Genomic DNA, 21705 nt, shown 5'->3' on the forward strand with positions numbered 1-21705 from the left:
GGGGAAATAATTTTTTCCCCTTTATTTCCCCCCCCAAAAACTGGGTGCGCCCTATGGTCCGGTGCGCCCTATGGTGCGAAAAATACGGTACATTTAGGCCTGCGTTTGCTAAAGAGTCATTGGGTTAAGTTTTTCAACCTCAGTTCTTTAAGTGTAAATTGGGAATAGCATTGGCCTGCTTCAGAGAGGTGTTGTGAATTCCAGACCAATAAGGGCATTAATACACATAGCAAATGTGTATAATTTTCTTAAGTCAATAATAATAATAATAATAATAATAAAATACACATAGCAAATCAACTGTACTATATGATACCAATTGGTAGTGAATAGTAGCAGATGAGGGGGAAAGGACCCTTTTGCTCCCTCCCTTCCTAAAGGTAAAATTGCTTGGGAAGTGACAGGAACTACTCTTGATGCAATGAAAGACGCTTGTGGCCCCCACCCCCCAGTCTTATGAATGGCTTGACAGGTGTTGAGATCATTGGGTGGTGGGTGGAATCTTTGAAAGGTGTGCTAGCAAAGATGTAGGGAGCTATGATCTCAGTGGGTGTCACAATAATTCACAAAAATAATTCACTGCGCAAAAAGGAAAAAAGACAGCTGTCACAGAGAATTAGGGATACAACAGGTTAAATGGTAGATCCTTCATAGAGCTTTGCTTTTACCCAGAACTTGCCTGCTTGCCTGCCTTCCAAATGGGCAGAGGTGTATGTTGCAGCCACAGGTTTACCTGTTTTACCCCAAGCAGCGTCATTCCATTGCATCAGTTTTGCAAGCATGTTTCTATAAATATGCAACCAAGTGTTGTGTTCAAGGTCTTAAGTTTGGAGTTAGCCAGCTGTGCTCCCTGCAGTTCATGCTGCATTTTCTGCCAAAGAGCAGAAAGGACTTTTGACTTAACCTAACCGTAACCCAAACCACCTGCCTGTTACTCTGATATGATCTACCTGCCTATTTGAACAGCTAGTGCAAGTACCAAAGGTTCAAGCCAACATCTTTTTCCTGCTTCTTTCCTGCTTGTAATTCTGGGGGTCATTAGCTTTTCGATTAATTTAAACTTGTGTGTTCTGAGCAGAGGGGATTCTCTTTAACCCGGGGCGGGTGGGGGGGGAGCCAGTCTTGGTCCATCAGTTTAGTCCATGAGGCCATTTCCCCCAAACAACACCTGTCATCCAGCTGATGTCGCTGGGTGATACCAGCTCATGTGGGAGGGTGCACTTCTGGTGTGCGCAGCCAAAACAGCAGGATTTAGCCTTGCTCAGATCCCTCCCACCATCAGGGTAGTAAGAACTTATAATCATAGAATTGTAGAGTTGGAAGGGACCATAAAGGTCATCTGGTCCAAACTCCTGCAATGCAGGAATCTTTTGCCCAACATGAGGCTCAAACTCATAACCCTGAGGTTGATTCTCATGCTCTACCGACTGAGCTATCCCAGCGACCAATTAAAAGCCCTAGGAATGGTGCTTCAGGGTGTAAACTCATTTGGTGTTGGACAGTTTTTCCCAACTTTTTTTTTGCCGTGGGCCACTTGAGAACTGCTGAGGGTCTAGGAGCTAAATGGCACCTTAAACCTTGGTTATGGGCTCAACAATGGAATGCTTAGGTGCACATTTTTTATAACAAGAATACAAAGCTGAAAATGAATGAACTGCAGCTAAAATATTATGTTCATTTTTCACATGGTCTGGTCCTTCCCCTGCCCACCACCCTAATATTCTTAAGGGTCTCTTCTCCAGGCTTCAGAGAGTAGCTGGAAGTGTGGAGGCAGGAAAAGGCCCTCATTTCCTTCCACTCTGCAGTTTGGATCTGAAATCTTAGGCACAGTACTGTGCCCAGAGCTCAGAAACTGCTCAGGCTAATGAAATTCCCTGTCGCAAAATGCACCTAGAACAATGGGAGTTTCAAACACTGTGGCAGGTCACCCACTGATTTTTCTGCCAGTTTTAGATGCTGTGTGGTTTTTCATTGCATTTTCATTGCTGCTTTCATTTACAGTTTGGGAACCCCTGGCATAGGGTGTGTGCTGTGAGATAGGAAATCTTGCCTTGACTTCCTTGGTGACCTCACCAGGGACCCCTTTGGATGCAGTCTTAGTAGCATAGGAGCAACTGCAATGAATGGGGGCCTTCACATTGGAAGCTGGACGTGCAGGTGATGGCCATTCCAGCCTGTCCCTTGGGAGTGGGAAGTAGTCATGCTGGGGACCCCTCCCACATGTCCTGGAGCTTCTGTGCTAGCGTAGCACATGAATGACAGAAACTGCAGTGACTTCCATGCTGCTTGGGTGATGTCAGAAGGATCCATAAGTTTCCTTAAAGGAAGCTGCTTCCTCTAGGCTTGTCATGTCTCCTAAGGTTCAGGTCCTGAGATGGACAAGGTGAAGTGTGGGAACTCAAGGGATGGCGCCTGGCAGATGAGAGGGTAAATCTTGGTGAGGGGAAGACTCTACAAACAAATAAAATAATATTATTTTAAATAAGTTAAAAAATGTATTTTTCCTGCAAATAGTTCCCATCCAATGAACAAGGGGTTATTAGGGTTGTCAGGGGAGGAGAGTTAAATAAAATGATAGATTATTCAAATACTGGGGTGTGTGAAGAAATTTTCATAATCATACATTTAAACTGATGTTTGCTGTCATCCCAAAGGTGAGCAATAGGATTATTTCCTAGACTAACATCTCATTAGACTCTTTGCCTATGGCAAAGTTTGTACAGCATGCTAAACCATAGTTAATAGTTTACCAAGGGCACAGTGAATACTCTTGCTCTGCTCCTCTTCTAGCATGAGTAGGAGGAACAAACAATAACTTTTGGCTTAGTTCAAACCAGGGGTCATGCTGCAAACAAAACCTTGATGTGGTTTTGGCAAGATTTGGCTTGGAGCAAAGCAGCAGCCACTTTCATATTCACGGTAATCCATTAGAGGACAGCAGATCAATTATCTTTATATCTGAAAGTAATGCAATAATTTTATATGGCTTGTCTTGACTGTGGTTATTGCTAGCTTGCAGTGTTTTCTGTTGAGCAGCTTCAATCTAGCAGCTTTGCAAGACTCTAACAAAGTTCATATTGGACCCAACTCCCTTTTAAGTGCTTTGGGCATACCAGAGCCTCACTAATGTTGCATTAGAAAACCCAATGTTGCACTTGCATTGTGATGCTATTTTTGCAGGCAGACATATTTAGTGCAAATGCTTTATAATTATCAACGCCAAGTAATTTTAACTCACAGAGAACTGGGCTGAAAGAAGCCTCAGTGTTGCTTCTATTTCTGCGGATCTGGCTTTAAAAGTATGGTGTTTCAGAGTGCAGCATAAAACCGATCAGAGTGAAAGCAAACACCATGGTGGTAGGATAACCTGCAGGAAGGTAAATTATCTATTACAGTGGTAGCCTATTGTGGCGAGAAAGTGAAGGTGTTTGAGCAGTTAGAATATTAGGCACAGTTTTGGAGGCCTTGATTCAAATTCTTATTAAGGGAGGGCAGTTCTGAATATGCGCCGTTCTCCTGAAGTTGCCTTTTGGGCGCTGCACATACCAAGGTACACTTGAGCTCCATGCATTTAGGGGTTTATAAGGGTCAACATTTAAGCCATTTGCTGGGCCAGTCCAATATATTTTGTTGCCTGAGGCGGAGCTGCAAGTAGTACCCTCTTTCCCACACAAGACCAGGGTCCTATAGTACCCAAGACTGCTGCTTTGGCACCTGAGGTAGAAAAATCCCACAAGCGCCTCTCCTCCCAACTGAGCAGTAAATATGCGTGTGTATTTATATGATATAAAAATATTTATCCACACTTCGCCTGCCTCTCCTGAAAGTTCAGAACCGGCTGCTGCTGCCTCACTCTGCCAAATAGCAGGACTGACTTTCAACCTCGCCAGCCCCTGAGATATTCAAAATGCTGTTTTCGTGCCCTTCTAACTCCTCAGCTTGTTCCGAGCGTGCCGCTGCCTGCCCTCTCCGTGGGTCGCGCGCCGCCCTCCCATTCATCTGCTCGCTCGCTTGCTTGTGTGCGGGGAGGGCGGGGGAGGCGCGCGCGCGCCTTTTTAACTCGCGTCTGCCCGCTTGTTCGCGCGCGCAAAAAAAAGAGACCTTTTTTTTTTTTTTTTAGCTGCAGAGACTGCGCGCTCGCCCGCAGTGCGCTCGGGAAACCGGCGGTGGCGCTCGCGCCTCCCTTTCTCTGGCTCTTTCTTTTTTTCTCTCTCTCTTCCCTCCCCTCCTCCCTCCTCTTTTCGCTTTCCCTCCTCCTCCCCCCGCCTCGCGCTGCCTTGCCTGCCCGGTGCATTCTCCGATTAAAGGGAGGAGGAGGAGGGCAGAGAAGGAGCCCGGCCGCCATTTTTTCCCCGAACAGAATTTAGCAGCAGAAAAACAGCGGCGGCAGCGCCACCTCCGCGCCCGCTGCGGCTGCCCTGCTGTCGTGCCCGGGCGGAGGGTAGGGCGCGAAGGCACAGGATAAAAGGGGGCGAAGACGGGGAGAAGGCAGCGCCGCAGAGATTATTGCACCCTGTGCCCCACTTTGAAGAAGAGCGAGCGAGCGAGAGACCCTCCTTTGCAGTAGGAGGAGGAGGCGGAGGCACCGCAACAGCAGTCGCCGCCGCCACTGGGGGGAGGAAAGAGGAGCACCTTCTTTCTCCCCCGCCGCCGCCGCCGCCTCTTCTTCCTCCTCCACCTCCTCCTCCTTTTCCTCCGGGGTGTGGGGTGTGGGGGTGGTTGCAAAAGAGGAGACAACCTTCTCCCCCCCTCCCCAAATCCCTTCCTTCCCCAGCCCTTTTCCTGCCCGCCCGCCCTCCTTGCCTGCAGGAGAGCAGGGAGCAGGCGGGCAGGGAAAGGGGAGCCGGGGCTGGGAGGAAGGGGGGGGAAAAGGGGGAGCGGGCGAGAGAGAAAGAAAAGCAGCGGCGACGAAGACGACTACGGCGGTGGGAGAGGCAGAGGCGGCGGCGGCGGCAGTAAAGAGAACTCGGCTTCACTCGCCTTGTTTGCAAACTGCGCCCTTTTTATTTTTTTTTATTTTTTTTGCACCGGGCCGGATCCGCCCGGACTCTGCTCTCGGCTCCATCACGTGGTAGGTGCCGCCGCCTGCTTGCTTTGCTTTCGCCCGCCTTGCTCCATTGCTGGCTTGGGTTGGCTTTCCCCGTTGCCCTTGCTCGGCCCTTCTCTCCCTGCCTTTGTTAGCGCGGCTGACTGGCTGCGCCCTCGGAAGCGCCCTCGGCGGCCAGAAAACAACTTATTTTTACCCCCCTCTCTCCCCCCCCCAACACCTTTGCCCTATGTTTCCTATACCGTTGCTTTTAATTTCTGGTCCTAAGATGTACCCTCTATTTAATTATGTTTATTCCTCTCCTCCCGCCCCCCCTCCTTTAAGCATAACAGCGATGATAATAAACTTCCCTGCCCGCTTTCCTTCTTCTCCAGCCCCCGGTGCCAGGCGCAGCCAGGCTCCCAAGTCTCCATGACGAATATTATTATTTTTTGCCCTGATACTTTGTCGTCGCCGTCGTTGGTTGTTGTTGCGTCTTACGGGTTCGCAACAGTCCGAGGCGTTTGCGGTGTCCTGCACCTAAAATGCAGCTCCCCTTCTCTTGCCCCCCCCCCCGCGGTGCTTTAAAAAGCCATGCAGTTTAGTGTAATCGCGCTTTATCAGGTGGCAAAAGAACGTTCAATCCTTAAAATCGATCATAGTTGAGTGTGGGAAAAGGGGGGTGGTAGATTACGAGCACTCTAGCCGGTCTCTTTACGGTTGGGGGGTGGAGGTGGGGGGGGGGAGAAGCGAAAAAAAGGAGGTGGGTTGACTTTGTTTGGGAATAGAGACGACCACTCCCGCAGTGCTCACTTTACAATAGAGTAAAGCACTTTGCACAGTCAAAGCGCTGTCTTAATGCCCACCATAATCGCGTCTCTCTCTCTGCCCCCCCCCCCCGCTTAAGTGGCTTTAAACAAAAAACCTAGCCCGACTCTTTTGAGACTGGTGTTTGTATGTGCGTGTGCGCGCCTAGGCGAAGTATTGCGGCTCCATTGCATGAGCGAGGGGGAGGGGGAAGAAGAAGAGAGGCTGGTTTCTGATGGCGCCACTTTAAATTGAAGGCTTCCCCCTCCTTTAGCAAAGAAAAGAGAGCTTCCCAACTGGAGTTTCTTTCTCTTTGTGTTTAGTGTGTCTCTCCTCCTCTACCCCCTCCCTCTATTCATAAAACATGCACGCCTTCCAGTTTGCTACTTCTCACCAGCATTCGAACGCCGGCGCGCCCGAAGTTCCATCACAGCCTTCTAAACCCATCCCCAGTTTCCATTCTCAAACATCTTGCGCGTGTGCGCCTGTGTATGTGTGTGTGTGTGCGCGCGCGCCTGTGTTGGAGATCTCGCCGTCACGTGGCTGGTTGGCAGTCATTTTTTTGTGTGCGCGTTGTGGTGACTGCTTGCTGTTGTATGGGTAGCTTTGTTACTACGGTCAACAACAATGAATTTGTTTTCCCCTCCCCCTATTCTTTCTCTCTGTCTTTTTGGTCGGTTCGTTTCTAAACCGACTTTCATGTTAGTGGTGGTGGGGACACTCTAGTCAAACAAACTCTTGTATACGTTTTGAAGAAACCAGGCACAAATTGCATAACACTTCTTTTGCATAATCTTTAACCCGTGGGATTTGCCTCTTTATTTTAATAGGGCCTGTAGATGAGGTGTAGAGTTGGGTCACTGTAGTAAGTGGTATGATAGTTATGCCAGTAAACGTGGCTTCTGTCACCATCTCACTATTCAGTGTACTTACTCTGAAACTTACTTGTAACAGCTTAGTGTATGCTAACATACCTCCCCCTTCCCCCATTTGTTTGAACTGCACAGTGGCTGTTTCATTTACAAACTTGGTTTTGTCTTAGTGAGCCATTTGGCATTTGATGTTGCTTGTCTGCCTTTTATCACTAATGATTTAGAATTGGCGGGAATGTTTCCACCCCCCCTTAAACTGTAAACAATTTCAGTTCACTAAACTTTTTTGCTTAAAGATGTCAAATTAAAGAATGTTTTGTAAATAATGATGCTGTTGGTTGACTGGTCTGCTGCAGAATCTTAAAATGAGGTGTCAGTTAAAAACAAGGTTACCCGTATGTTTTTTTGGGGGGGGAGTAGGGGTTATCTGTACTGTAACTGTACTTTGATGATAAACTTGTTCAGTGCTACAGAATTCTATTTTTTATCACATGAAATTAATTGAAATAACATTTCCTATTTTTTATGGTTATGTTGTGAATGTTAATTTGACAACAATTTGGGCCTCTTTCTCTCAAGCTGTTGCGTCATGTCATGTGATGCTTGCTCTGTGTCTATGATACGTAATTCTAAAAATAAGGCTTAGGTAAAAAGCTCTCCCTTAGAAGTTAAAACATGTTGTGAAAGTGAAGGAGAGTGCTTCTGGTTGTGACAGGCTCACAAAAATTCTAGAAGTCAATCCTTGTGGCTTACTGATCTACATAGAATTTTCTCTCTCTGTGTGGGGGGTAAGGTAAATATATGACTTTTAAAAAGAACTACTCTTTGTTGGAAAAATACTGTAACACCCCTGTATCAACAGATTAGACATTAAGGCTGTGATCCTAAAGGCAGTTACTAGAGAGTAAGTCCCACTTACCAGAGTGCAACTTCTGAGTAAATATGTGTAGACTTGTGCTGCACAGCAATTGGAGTTAGTGACTGTCGTCAAAAAGGAACTTGTGAGTGGTTGCTGTAGTTAGACATTTAATAAAATGGTGTTTAGGTGTCATTGAAAACTGTTTAACTTAAACTTCTGCTAGAATCTAGTGTAGCAGGAAAAATTCTGCCAACCAAGTAAGCCTGATACAGTAAACACCTCTGGGTTCTTGTCTACAATATGGGGGAATATATAGTGAAAATTTGGTAATGAAGGCACGAAAAAGTGAAATAAGTGACAGCTTGGGCTGGATTATATGTGTGTATTATGGTGTGTGATATATGGTTTAAAATGTCTCTATTTACATTTCATAATGTCACAATAGTGTTGGTTGTAGGACAGTGGCATTACATAAATTAAGAGCATGAAATCTGAGGAAGTGTGAAGTTTTTTGTTTCAATTAGAAGTTGACCTCAGCCCATAGGAGTCCTGGAAGGCAATGTGCAGATAAACAGGATTGAGTGCTCGTTCTCTGGGTGCAAGGGGATTCTTATTTATTAAAACTGTACTTATGAATGCATGTATTCATGCGTTTCATGGATAGTGTCATTTCCCCCTTTAACAAGCAATCTTTTACGTACATAGGGAGTCTGCTGAGAGTCTGTTTCTATAGGCAAATTGAATTATTTGAATTTATAAAATTCTGTTACTGCTTTCATGGACTTGTAATAAATTATTTTGGAGAAACTATACTTCTGTTAGGTATCTCCACTATAGTCCGCATAAGTCCCCTGGAACTTAAAACATACACACTTACCTGGGAATAAGTTCCATTGAACTTTTATCAGAACTTAATTCTTTATACAGAATTGCATTCTTGTATCATAAGCTTTCATAGGTGAGGGCCTACTTTGCCAAATACATAAAGTGGGATTTGGTCACAAAAGCTGAAGCAGCAATAAATTTGTGTTGGAAGTGCCAGAGGGTTCATTTTTGCCTCAGCAGATGAATCATAGAATCATAGAGTTGGAAGAGACCACAAGGGCCATCGAGTCCAACCCCCTGCCAAGCAGGAAACACCATCAGAGCACTCCTGACATATGGTTGTCAAGCCTCTGCTTAAAGACCTCCAAAGAAGGAGACTCCACCACACTCCTTGGCAGCAAATTCCACTGTTGAACAGCTCTTACTGTCAGGAAGTTCTTCCTAATGTTTAGGTGGAATCTTCTTTCTTGTAGTTTGGAACCATTGCTCCGTGTCCGCTTCTCTGGAGCAGCAGAAAACAACCTTTCTCCCTCCTCTATGTGACATCCTTTTATATATTTGAACATGGCTATCATATCACCCCTTAACCTCCTCTTCTCCAGGCTAAACATGCCCAGCTCCCTTAGCCGTTCTTCATAAGGCATCATTTCCAGGCCTTTGACCATTTTGGTTGCCCTCCTCTGGACACGTTCCAGTTTGTCAGTGTCCTTCTTGAACTGTGGTGCCCAGAACTGGACACAGTACTCCAGGTGAGGTCTGACCAGAGCAGAATACAGTGGCATTATTACTTCCCTTGATCTAGATGCTATACTCCTATTGATGCAGCCCAGAATTGCATTGGCTTTTTTAGCTGCCGCGTCACACTGTTGGCTCATGTCAAGTTTGTGGTCAACCAAGACTCCTAGATCCTTTTCACATGTACTGCTCTCAAGCCAGGTGTCACCCATCTTGTATTTGTGCCTCTCATTTTTTTTGCCCAAGTGCAATACTTTACATTTCTCCCTATTAAAATTCATCTTGTTTGTTTTGGCCCAGTTCTCTAATGGCTTCCCAACTAGAATTAGTTAACAATGTGATGCCTGTTTAAGAGTTAATAAAATATATAATAAAAAGGTCGTTTAAAAAGAAATATATGGTGAATTCTAATGGTGAATAGATGTTAAATTCTGTTGACTTAATAGTACATGCAGGTTGCTGCTCACAACTTGTTTTTAATCTCATTTGAAAGGCCCTTGCAATCAACCAATCAATCATTTGAAAGACCCTTGTAATCAACCAATGACAACTGTCAAGAGAAACATGCGTGTATTAAAAGTTTTTCACTCCTATTTTATGGTAGGGTCAGGCAGCTAGCAGCCTGGAAGCCCAGCCCAGCCCCCAAAGCACAACCTGGTGTTGCAATGACCTTCCTTACTATCGACCCCTTGTTCACTTTCTCCCAAGCTACGATAAGGACAAAGGGCTCCTTAACTCCCTCCTCTCTGGTGTGTACAGAAACTAAAGCTTTGGTACAGAGAGTCTTCTTTTCGTTACATACCTCGGCCACAGTCACATGATAGTGAAGCAACCAAAGGAAGTGTGGAGCTCTGCCAAGCCTCCCCAGCATGAATGGCAACAGAGGAAAGGGTTCAAGAGCCCTTTGCCTGTGTGTCTGGTGTCTCTGTTGTAGGAGTGAGTCAGTGGGTGGAGGCCCTGCTGCTTTCTGTTCAGTGCTGTTTCAGGGGCTGTCATGTAGAGGGTAAAGTCATGTTGCAGAAGGACAGATTTTGGTTGAATATCAGAGAAACTTCAGTGGCAAGAGCAGTTTGACAGCGGAACTAATTAGCCAGAGGGTGCTCTAGCTCTGGATTGAACATGGCCTTAAGATAGTTTACATGACTCCCTCCTGATTTGTTATTCTGTGATTCAGTTGAAAAATATAGAAGACAATGAGGGCTTTGCCTAATTTATTAATTAACAATTACATACTGTGTATATCAGGGGTCAGCAAACTTTTTCGGCAGGGGGCCGGTCCACTGTCCCTCAGACCTTGTGGGGGGCCGGACTATATTGGGGGGGGGAATGAATGAATTCCTATGCCCCACAATAATCCAGCGATGCATTTTAAATAAAAGCACACATTCTAGTCATATAAAAACACGCTGATTCCTGGAACGTCCGTGGGCCAGATTTAGAAGGAGATTGGGACTGATCCGTCCCCCGGGCCTTAGGCCTACCCATGGTGTATATGGTTCTCCTGTCTCTCCATCCATCTCTTCATTTTATCCCCACAACTGAGAGGCAGGTTAGACTGGGAGATGGTGAATAGTCCATGGCGAGGTTACTGGATGAGTGGGAATCTGTAATTACTTGTATGTTGCCTTGTTTGGGATAATTGGCTTGTAAATACAATATACAATATATGCTTTGTTTTTAAACGTATCACCTGCCTTTCCATCTGCTCAAAGGTGGTGCGCCATTCAGTCAAAATCAAACGTATAAAATAAAATGTCCCCCAACAGCAAAATGCAGAGATAAAATTCAGCTCACAGTCCAAATGTCACATAAAGGAGACATCTTCACTTGCCTCCTGAGCACCAATAAGGAAGGGATTGTGTAGGTCTCGCTTGAGAGAGAATACTAGAGGATAAGCATTGTAAATGAAAATAATCGATCCAGGATCCCATCAGTCTTAATGTCCCAAATAGATGTCACACAGAGCTGTCCTTCTGTAGAATGAATCTTACTTGGAATGAAGAATTACAAAAATATTGTAGCTCATGCTCTTATTTTATTTTTCTTTAAAATGCTTCTAGGTTGCCTTTAAGGGTAACAACAAGTTTAGTTTACAAACAAAACATAGTAAAATGCAACTACATCCATAAAATCATTAATGAAGACAAACATTTAGCAGAAGAAATAAATCAAGATACGTAACTAACCAAACTCATCAGCAGAAGAATAAAATTACTCAGAAAGCAGACAAAAACAAGTGGGTTTTCATCATAAAAACCCGGAGTGATGAGGCCTCGCAGAGCTCAGTTGGTAATGTGATAATGAGCACAATTGGTAATGAACAACCTAGGTGTTCTTGGGTGTGGGCAAGTGAGGAGGGCCTCAGTTTTGGCTTCCAACTTGTCTACATGTGCTGTTGAATAGATTGCACTGCTGTGAGGAAGGGTGTTCACACCGCACACCATTTTTTGAATGCTCTAGATAGAAATCTACCTGAAAGTAAAAACCTGACATACTGGGATGAATGGGTCCTATCTCAACCCCACACTGCTGCATTAGCTTCTTTTTATGCAAGAGAGACTTCAGAAATGGCATGCCCCTACCTGGTGTCTGAACTGGTACCTTCATACAGTATTCTGAAATCCAGGCAGTGCCGGATTTACGTTTATATGTTTATAGCTAAATGAGCTATAGCTTAGGGCCCCACTCCCAATTTTTTAAAAAGCATTTCACTATTAATATACTTCTTAATTATATTTCAGTTCAACAATTACTTTGATAAAATACATATTTTGTTATGTGCAAATGGCTTTAGATACCCATTAGGTCCATTACCATAAAGCATAGATTCAACACAAAAACCAGATACAATTTGTTGTTGACAAAGGACAGCTGGCCAAATAAAGGGCCCCATTACCTACAGTAGCTTAGGACCTCATCAAACCTAAATCCAGCCCTGAATCCAGGTAGGAAAGGTCTGGTTTTTGAAAAGGTGCCACAGCAATCTTTAGTCTTTAATTGAAATACAAGTATTATTTTTTAAATAAGAGTTAGCAAGCTTGGTGGATACGGGGAATGCTGTGGATGTAGTGTATCTTGATTTCAGTAAGGCTTTTGACAAAGTCCCTCATGATGATATTGCAGAGAAGCTAGTGAAATGAGAACTGGACATGGTAAACTGATAGGTGGATATGTAGCTGGTCGACTGACTGAACCTGAAGAGTTCACTAACGGTTCCTTGTCATCCTAGAAAAAAGTGACAAGTGGGGAGCCATTGGGTTCTATCCTGGGCCCGTTGTTCATAGTCTTTATAAACAACTTGGATGAGATATTGAGGGGATACCAATCAATTTTGCAGATGACACCGAAATGAGAGGGGTAGCCAATGCCGCTGAAGACAGAATTGGGATTCAAGATGACCTTGAGAACTGGGACCAAACTAACGGAATGAATTTCAATAGGGATAAGTGTCATTTCTGGGCACCACAATTTAAGTGGGATATTGACAAGCTGGAAAATGTGCAGAGGAGTGTGGCCAAGTTGATCAAGGGTCTGGAAACCAAGCCTTATGGGGAAGGGTTGAGGGAATTGGGTATGATTAGCCTGTAAATGAGGAGACTAAGAGGAGATATGATAGCTATCTTCAGATATCTATAGGGCTGTCACATGGATGATGGAGCAAGTTTGTTTTTCCTACTTTGGAGGGTAAGAGAGATTCAAGTTACAAGAAAGGAGATTACAGTCAAACATCAGGAATAAGTTTCTGCCAGGAAGATCTGTTTGACAGTGGAACAGACTCTCATAAGAGGTGGTGAACTCTCCTTCCTTTGAGGTTTTAAGCAGAGCTTGGATGGCCACCTGTCATGGATGCCTTAGTTGTGATTCCTGCATTGCAGGTGCTTGGACTAGACGACCCTGCGGGTCCCTTACAACTCTACAAATCTGTGATTCATCATTTTTTTAATGGGAAAGCTCTCAACCAAAATAATTTCAAATTAAGATAAAGAACACAGTTAAGACTGGAGTATTATATTCAGTGGCACCTTGTTTAGGCAGTTCTACCTAGACAGGCAATTTTCGCATGTATATCTGTTTTTAAAACTCTTGGTTTTATCCATATTTTGAATTCTGTTTTTATTCCTGTTTTAAAAACAAATATTTTATGCAATGTTATATAAACATCTTAAGATTTTTAAAAACAAGATATATATATAAATCTTGCTAAATAAGTAATTCTCCTTGAGTATACGTTTCAAATGAAGTGGCTCAAATACCACTTGAATTGTAACTTTAAGACTCTCTGCGTGAAACATTTATCAGACTTTTCACATACCCATAGCTATTCTTAGGTTATTCTTTTCCCAGTTATCTTTCTCATTTAGGTATATAATTTTGAGATATACCCTCTTATATTCTTTAGAAGTTGGTAATACCTGTTTAAATGGTTCTGAGTGGCTAGGGAGTGTTATTAGACATCCTTCCTCTATTCAATCATGCATTTATCCATACTTGTCCTTCCAATGTTGCTAAGCTATTTCTTATTGGAACAGTTGTGGTCACTCTCTGATTGCCGTTTTTGATGTGCTAATTTTGTAAGTATCAGCCTGTACATTTATCCAAATGTAACTCTTAACCTGAGGCTTCTGGAAAAGAGTAATGCATTGAACTGCCTATATAAATACTGTACAGGATTTTAAAAAAAACTTTTGAGGATGGAATATCCAATAAGCTATGTGCTCTTGGCCTGTAGCACTTTTCAGTTCAAGAATGAAAGTCAAGAGGCTTCACTTTTCCAATTAAACACAGTTATTTTGCTGTAATTCAAATACTAAAGGTGTTTAGGATTGTGGTCATATGTCTGAATAATGGGAGGAGTAGAAGGCTTCATCCCTACAGCAGCCCATGCAAATCCTTAATGGTCTGCTGTCTCCTGTGTGATAGGATCTTGCATGCTCAGTATAGCAGATATGAATTCATAAAGCCTGTGAATGGGGTTTGCAGGATCAGGGCCATTGTCTCCTTTGCATAGCTAATGCTCTTTTGTGGTGAAGGGGCGAGAACAGGTTTGTGGCTGGAACTACAACTGGAATTGCCTTCACTGTAGAAATCTGACAAAAAGTTGTTAAACGTTTGCCCCTCAATAAAGGACTGGATGAGAACCAACAAACTGAAACACAATCCAGATGAGACTGAGGCACTGTTAGTGGGTGGTTCCCTAGATGGGTGGGAGATCCGCTCTTGTTGGGGTTACACTTCCACTGAAGGAGTAGGTTCGTAGCTTGGGAGTACTCCTGGATCCTTAGTGGCCCGGAGGGTTAGGTGGCCTTAGTGGCCCAGAGTGCCTTCCATCAGCTTCAGCTGGTGACCCAGCTATGCCCCTATTTGAACAGGGATAGCCTAGCTACTGTTGTCTATGCTCTGGTAACTTCAAGGTGAGATTACTGCAATGCGTTATACATAGGGCTGCCTCGGAAGACGGTTCGGAAACTTCAGCTAGTGCAGAATTCAGCGGCCAAGTTGCTCACCGGAGCAATACGGTTTGAGCATGTTACACCGATCCTGGTCCGACTGCACTGGCTACCAGTTAGTTTCCGGGCCCAATTCACAGTGCTGGTTTTGACCTATGAAGCCTTAAACGGCTCAGGGCCACAATACCTCAAGGACCGCCTTTTTCCAGACTCTGAGATCATCTTCTGAGGCCCTTTTCTGTGTGCCGCCTTCTTGAGAGGTCCGGAGGGTGGCTACACGAGAACGTGGTGCCCTGTCTGTGGAATGCTCTCCCCAGGGAAGTTCGCCTGGCGCCTTCATTATATACCTTTAGGTGCCAGGCAAAAACATTCCTTTTTAACCAGACCTTGACTGACATCCTATGCCCTTTTAAAATGTCTTTTTTTTGGGGGGGGATATTGAGTGGTTGTTTTGATTATGTATTTTGTGGTTTTATTTTTTTATTTTATTCTGTGAACCACCCTGAGGGTGGTATATAAATTGAGTTAATAATAAAAGTAATAATGGGAATGTAGCAATTTGTCATGCATTGCTTGTGTAAACTGCTAGTCTCTTGCTGCATTTTGTGTTGTAATTTGTGAGAGGGGCAGCCCCAGATGTCCTAAAGGATGTGGTTTCTGGAAAAGGCCCTCCTTAGATCAGGGTGATGGTTATTAGCTGGGATTGCCTATTTGAGGCTGATTATCTGGATCTGTTTCTGTCTAGTTTCAGGCCTGGTTTAGCACAGAAACTGCCTTGTTTACAGTGTGGGTTATCTATGCTGAGAGAGGGATTAGGGAAGTGATGCCCTGTTGATTTTTCTTGGACATCTCTGGCTTTCACTGTTGTGATAGTATTCATCTGGTTTAAGGATTGAGGTTCTCTGCATTGCAGCGGTTTTGTCCCTGTCTGAATGGTTGATTCCAGAAGTTGGTGCTGAGTGTGTTGTTTCCTCAGTTCCCTGGCATTTATGCTGTGGATATCTACATGAAGTCATCCATGTCAGTGTGCTGTTGACACCCAGGTCTCTTTCTCAGCCCTTTACATTGGATTCAGGTGAGGCAATAGAAGTGCTGAATGGGTGGCTGGGCTTAATCATGAGCTGAATGAGGGCCAGTAAACTGCAACTCCATCCTGACAAGACAGGGTTACTGCTGGTAGGTGCACCACTTGTGTCAGTAGGTGTTTGCCTGATTTGGACAGTGTTAAACCTGGAGAAATCAGGTTTAACATTTAGGGAGCGCTCATTGATCTAGCTTTGTCCCTGCAGGCCTATGTGACCTCTGTGGCATTGAGTGTCTTTTGGTTGAGGCTGGTAATTCTTTATGGACAGGGGCAGCCAGGCGAGAGTAACCTATGCTCTGGCACTCTGCAGGTTAGATTACTGTAATCTGTTGCGTTTGGAGTTGCCTTTGGAAACTGTCTGGAAGCTGCAGTATAGTTTGCAGCTGTTATGCTGCAAACTGGGACCAAGCAATGGGAACATAACATTTATTGGCACCAAAACAAGTTGCTGGTGCTTGTCTCCAAAACTCTGTAAGGTCTGGGATTGAAATGCCTGAAGGATCACCTGCCTCCATGTAGCAGCCTCCCTGGATTTTTAAATTTGTGGAGGCCTTCCTCTTGGGCAGGGGTCTGCAACCCGCGGCTCCGGAGCCGCATGTGGCTCTTTTACACCTTTGCCGCGGCTCCAGGGCAGATACTAGCGAGGGGAGGAGGCGCATTGTGCGCCCCGACACTCCCCACTGTGGCGGGCGCTGTACTGGCTGTGACGTCGCATGGGGGTGGTGCGTGCGTTAGTCATGCACCGTCCCGACGTCACCTTCCCGCCCGCTACATTGTAAGGGGCATGTACGCTGGTCACTGCATTGAAAGGGGGCATGTACTCTGGTCACTGTTTTGAAGGGGAGTGAAGAACACACACACACAAAAAGGTAACTTGTTAATTTAACGTTTATTTCTATGAGGAGGAGTAATTCTGAGGGGTCAAACAAAGAAATAATTTAAAAAGTGACCAAAAAATTATTTTTATAATGACGAGTTTTGCGGCTCCCAGTTTTTTTTTCTTCGGAAACGGATCCAAGTGGCTCTTTTTGTCTTAAAGGTTGCAGACCCCTGCTCTTGGGTGACCCTAGCACCTGAAGGACCTGCTCAGAGGCGGTGATATGAACTCCCCAGGGCAGTGTTAGAAATTAGCCAGGCACGTTTTGCAACTGGAAAAGGTCCAGTTGTGACCACATGGAGATCTCCGGATGTCAGGCAGGCGACTGAGGAAAACAAAATGTCACTTAGAGAAGGAGGTGAAACATTTTCAATAAAGCTTAGTTTTATTCTGAATTGTTTTATTTGATGTTTTAATGTGTTGCAAACCGCTTTGAGATTCGTTCTTTAAAACAAAAAGCAGTATAGAAATGGAATGAATAATAATGATAAATCCCGTGGTGGGGGGTGGGTGGGAACGGCGCCTAGACATTCCATTGTGGTGACCACAACCCAGGTTTAAGGTGCCATTTGGCTATCACATTATATATCTGAGTTTTTAACACTGCCCCAGGGAGGTCCAGCTGGTTGTGATAGGCCCTCTACTGGAAGGACCACCGATGCCTGTTTTGATATTATTTGGTGTCGGGAAGAAAACGTTTTTCTAATAGCTTTGCTTCCTTTGGAATTTGTTTTATTCCATTTACATGGTTTTAGAGTTGTTGTTTAAAAACGAATTGTCAGATTTAAGGTGCTGGTTTTGACCTTTAAAGTCCTTCACGGCCTAGGACCCTTGTACTTACAGGACCGCCTCTCCTGGTATGCCCCACGGAGGACCTTAAGGTCCATAATAGCAACTCCCTAGAGGTCCCAGGCCCTAAGGAAGTCAGATTAGCCTCAACCAGAGTCAGGGCCTTTTCAACACTGGCTCCGGCCTAGTGGAACGCTCTGTCTCATGAGACCAGGGCCTTGCAGGATCTGATTTCTTTCTACAGGGCCTGTAAGACAGAGTTGTTCTGCCTGGCCTTTGGCTTAGAATCAATTTGATTCCCTCCCCCTCTTTCTTTTTTCCTTTCTCCTGTGAAGAGGCTGCATTTTAATGTTTTAATGTTGTATTTTAATCTTGTTTTTAAGTTGTATTTTAATCAACTTGTTTTTATTATTGATTGTTAGCCGCCCTGAGCCCGGTCTTGGCTGGGGAGGGCAGGATATAAATAATTTTTTTATTATTATTAATATTAATGGATTATATTATTAATGGACTGTATCTAAGCTCTCTTGGGGAAAATGTATTTGAAGATTGAAATAGAAGTTTTATAATTAATAAAATCACCTTTTGCTTCAGCAGCAATATGGTGTGGGTAGTCTGGCTGAAACTGACATTGCTACAGTGGAGTTCATGTTTCTCCAGCAAGCACTCTCTGTATCCAAGGAGGGCCATTGTGAAAAAGTATAATGTGGACAGTTTTAGGATTTGGACTTGCTGCTTCTGTTCTGGCGATGGAATAGAGTGTGCTTTCAAATGCACTGTTATGGGTTAGCTATGTGGCGGTAGGAAATGGGTATGAGAGTATAATTGCAGTATACCTGTATGCACTGATGCTACTGAAGCAGAGGACTTGATGCTTGAAGGTAGCATATGAATAAAATTCAAAGTGAAAATAACACATCCATCCAGTATTCATGTTAGTTAGCTCAATTTGCATTTCACATTAGAAACAAACTATGGTTTAATGTGAACCAGCGCACTGCTTAAAAGGGCCCACTTAGTTGGTCCTCGGTTGGCTGCTGTTGCTTGCTGTCTGAACCCAAACTCCATGGTTTGTTTCTCTCTAAACAAATCACAAATAGTAATCCCAAGAGCGAACCTTGGCTACTGCTTGTGGTTTGTTTGGAGACAAGCAATCAATGAGTTGGGGTTCAGATGTTGCAACATGCCACACTGGCTTGTTTCCTGGTAATGGGGCATGCAGCAGCACACAGCATAGTTGCATTCAACCATAGTTGCTTTTAAATACAGTCGTGACATGCAAACCAGGCCTTTGTCTCTTGAGTCTTGGTGTTCGCAAAGAAGGCTTGCATTTTTTGACAAGTGTCAGAATGCTCGGTGAATTCTTTGCCTAATTTATCCTTGATCTCTTGGGATCCTTTTTTGGCTGTTGAAAGCATCTTGCGCATTCTTCTTTAAAGTGGTACAGAGCAACTGGAAAGCTTCAGATCTCATGTAGTGTTGTGGCTTACAGTATGAGCTAGGAAATTCCTGGTTCAAATATCTCCTTTAATTCACTAGGTCAGGCATGTCCAATTCCCAAGAGTCTGTGATCTACTCCCAGTATAAAAAATCTGGCAGTGATCTACCCATTGTCATTGGAGGGATGAGGAGCGTGTGGGGGGGAGGATTGCACAGAGTTTTTTAGCTTTTCCCCTGTAACTTTTTGTACATAAGGATCCTGCGATCTACCAGGATCAGCTGGGGATCTAGCGGTAGATCACGATTTACTGGTTGGACATCCCTGCACTAGGTAGTCTTAAGCAACCTGCTACTCTGCTACTAGCCCCATCTTCAATATAAGGATACTAACTGCACCTCACCTACTTTACAGGGAGTCATAAGTTTCCTGAGATCATTCCCGCATTAATCAGTTTGGGCACTCAGAAAGCATAAATGCCAATTGTGGCCAGTTTGCTGGTCTTGAGGCGCCAGTCTTGCTTTGTGTGCAAAAAGTCTTGCGTTCACTTCACAGACTGTTTTGTGTACCAGGTGAAAGAGGAGCCATTCCTTTAATGGGGGGAGGGCTGTAGCTCAGCTTTACATGCAAAAGTTCGCCATCGGCTGCCGCAGTCTTCAGGTAGGGTGGAGGAAGAATTGTTTGAAACACAGGAGGGGGCAGTGCCAGCCAGTGTCGATGATACTCAACCAGAAGGATGGAGGGTTGCATACAAGGCATCTTTTGTGTCTCCAGAACGAAGGCATCAGACAATTTCCACGTATTGCTTTTGCCTGTTTGTGCCATTCCAATGTTTTGAAGTGCAAGCTTCATTCCTTTGGCATCTCTGGAGCAGTGTGGTGGTCTTCTTTCTGGGCTACTGTATGGCACCAGCTGTTCTTTTAAAACCTCTGCTTTGAAGTCCTGAGCAGCACTTCTGCAGCACATACCCTGTTACAAAATGTGTTAAGCACTTGGTTTTAGTGTACATTTAAAATTATAAATTAAGTATTCCTAATCACACAAGATAAATAAGTTGGGTTGTGTTTTTTTGCGTAGTTTGCACTCTGCCATTTTCTTTGGAAGCAGTCTAGCCCTGTATTGTGCGTTGTTGTTGTTTTTTTACCTCTCCTTCCCCCTCTTCCTGCAACTGAATACTCGGAAGTGATCTTGTGCTGCCTGGCTGGCAAAAAGGAGAGTAGGCATGCTTCTAGGCATGAAAACTTTTGTCGGGGCTGACCTGAATTAATTGATCTATATTGAACGCAGGGCAGTCTGTGTAAACACCACTAGGGAGGGGACTCTAGTTCTGCTTCGGTGAAACTGAATGTGTGAATGCCGGGATACATTTATTCCCGATTTCTTCTGAGCAGTGTTAGAAACTCAGATATGTAAGCAGGGGGGATAAAAATCCGTGATTAATTTTATTTTCTAAAGATAGCTTTCTATTTAAGTTACATTATACAGTGGTACCTTGGGTTACAGACGCTTCAGGTTACAGACTCTGCTAACCCAGAAATAGTACCTCGGGTTAAGAACTTTGTTCCAGGATGAGAACAGAAATCGCGCGGCAGCGGGAGGCCCCATTAGCTAAAGTGGTGCTTCAGGTTAAGAACAGTTTCAGGTTAAGAACGGACCTCCAGAGCGAATTAAATTCCTAACCCGAGGTACCACTGTAGTCCAAAGACCATTCAGGAAATAAGGATTTGTTTTAATTTTTCACATGTACTAAAACTCAAAGTTTTTTCTTTTTGAAAATTGTTTAACCAGATCAGTTAACAAACACAAATACATATGCTATAGTGTTATTGTTTTAGTTATATAAACTGTTTAAATTGTTATTAAAGAAATGATTAATTTTTTCCTTCCAATAAAGTACAGCAGAAAAGTCCAAATATAAACAGTTAACTTATTAAACCTCACAATTATTTCATAATTATCTGTCTATGTTTTTCTAATAGTATAACCAAATCAGTAATTTTTGATATAACTTTAAAAACTACTCTGAAAATTTATTATTCCAGAAATGAAATCTTCATCTGGTTGTAAATATTAAGATTATATCAGCCAGAATGAGTCTTTCTGTAAAAAAAATGATTTAGTCTTCCCAACTAGTGATTTAAATCAAGTCTTGCTGACTAGTGATTTAAATCATGATTTAAATCAATTTGATTTAAATCAAATCCACCCTGTATGTAAGCTAGGTGCCAAATAGCTTCTTAAACCAAGGTTGCAGTTGCCAAAACTGATTGCCTAGTTGCCATTTTGGGGCAAAGTCTTGTTTTCACAGGCATTCACTGACTGTGATTGATTCTCAGTTAAACATCCGGCTAGTTCGGATGACAACCTTGAGCTAGGTTAAGAGCTTTGAGAACTTAAATAAGAAAAGTCACTTGATCCAGGGACAGGTCCACATGTATTGGCCGATTCCTACCTCTTTTTCATAATGCTCAGGCTGCACAGAAAAAAGCATTTTGGTTCTTGAAATTCATTCTAATTGTGCAGATTCTATAGGATGGGGTATTAGTGTGTGAAAACAATCAAGGTCCAATGATCCCCAGGCATGCCCAACCACATGGTGGAGATGTCAAGCGCCATCCTGGCACCCAGGTATCTTCACTTGGTTGCAAGTGGCCACTAGTCAGGTGCAAAATGTGTCTGGCGCCTGGCTAATTTCGAACACTGCTTCCGAGGAGCACAGGAGTGGCTTCATGGCCACCCCAGCTTTATCCTCACAGCATTGGTTAAGTTCAAAGAGTGAGGGCCTGGCCCAAACTTTAGCTTCATGACAGAGGTGGGGATTTGAGTCCACGTATCCTGGATCTGGCTGGGATGCGGGTGGCGCTGTGGTCTAAACCACTGAGCCTCTTGGGCTTGCCGATCAGAAGGTCAGCAGTTCGAATCCCCGCGATGGGGTGAGCTCCCGTT

The 21705-nt window shown here is 44.0% G+C and overlaps 1 protein-coding gene across 4 annotated transcripts in view; it reads left to right on the forward strand.

The window, feature by feature from the left end:
• The first annotated feature begins 4297 nt into the window (after positions 1 to 4297).
• KANSL1 (KAT8 regulatory NSL complex subunit 1) overlaps positions 4298 to 21705 on the forward strand; it is a 132241-nt gene continuing 114833 nt past the window's right edge. For 3 of the 4 annotated variants that reach the window (XM_079948672.1, XM_079948674.1, XM_079948675.1), the window contains exon 1: positions 4298 to 5071. The gene's annotated coding sequence lies outside the window, so the exon portion shown is untranslated. The remainder of the gene's footprint in view (positions 5072 to 21705) is intronic. The other variant, XM_079948673.1, reaches the window with a different exon arrangement.

This window comes from Podarcis cretensis (genome assembly GCF_951804945.1).
Source record: "Podarcis cretensis genome assembly, chromosome: 13".
Taxonomy (NCBI): Eukaryota; Metazoa; Chordata; class Lepidosauria; order Squamata; family Lacertidae; genus Podarcis; species Podarcis cretensis.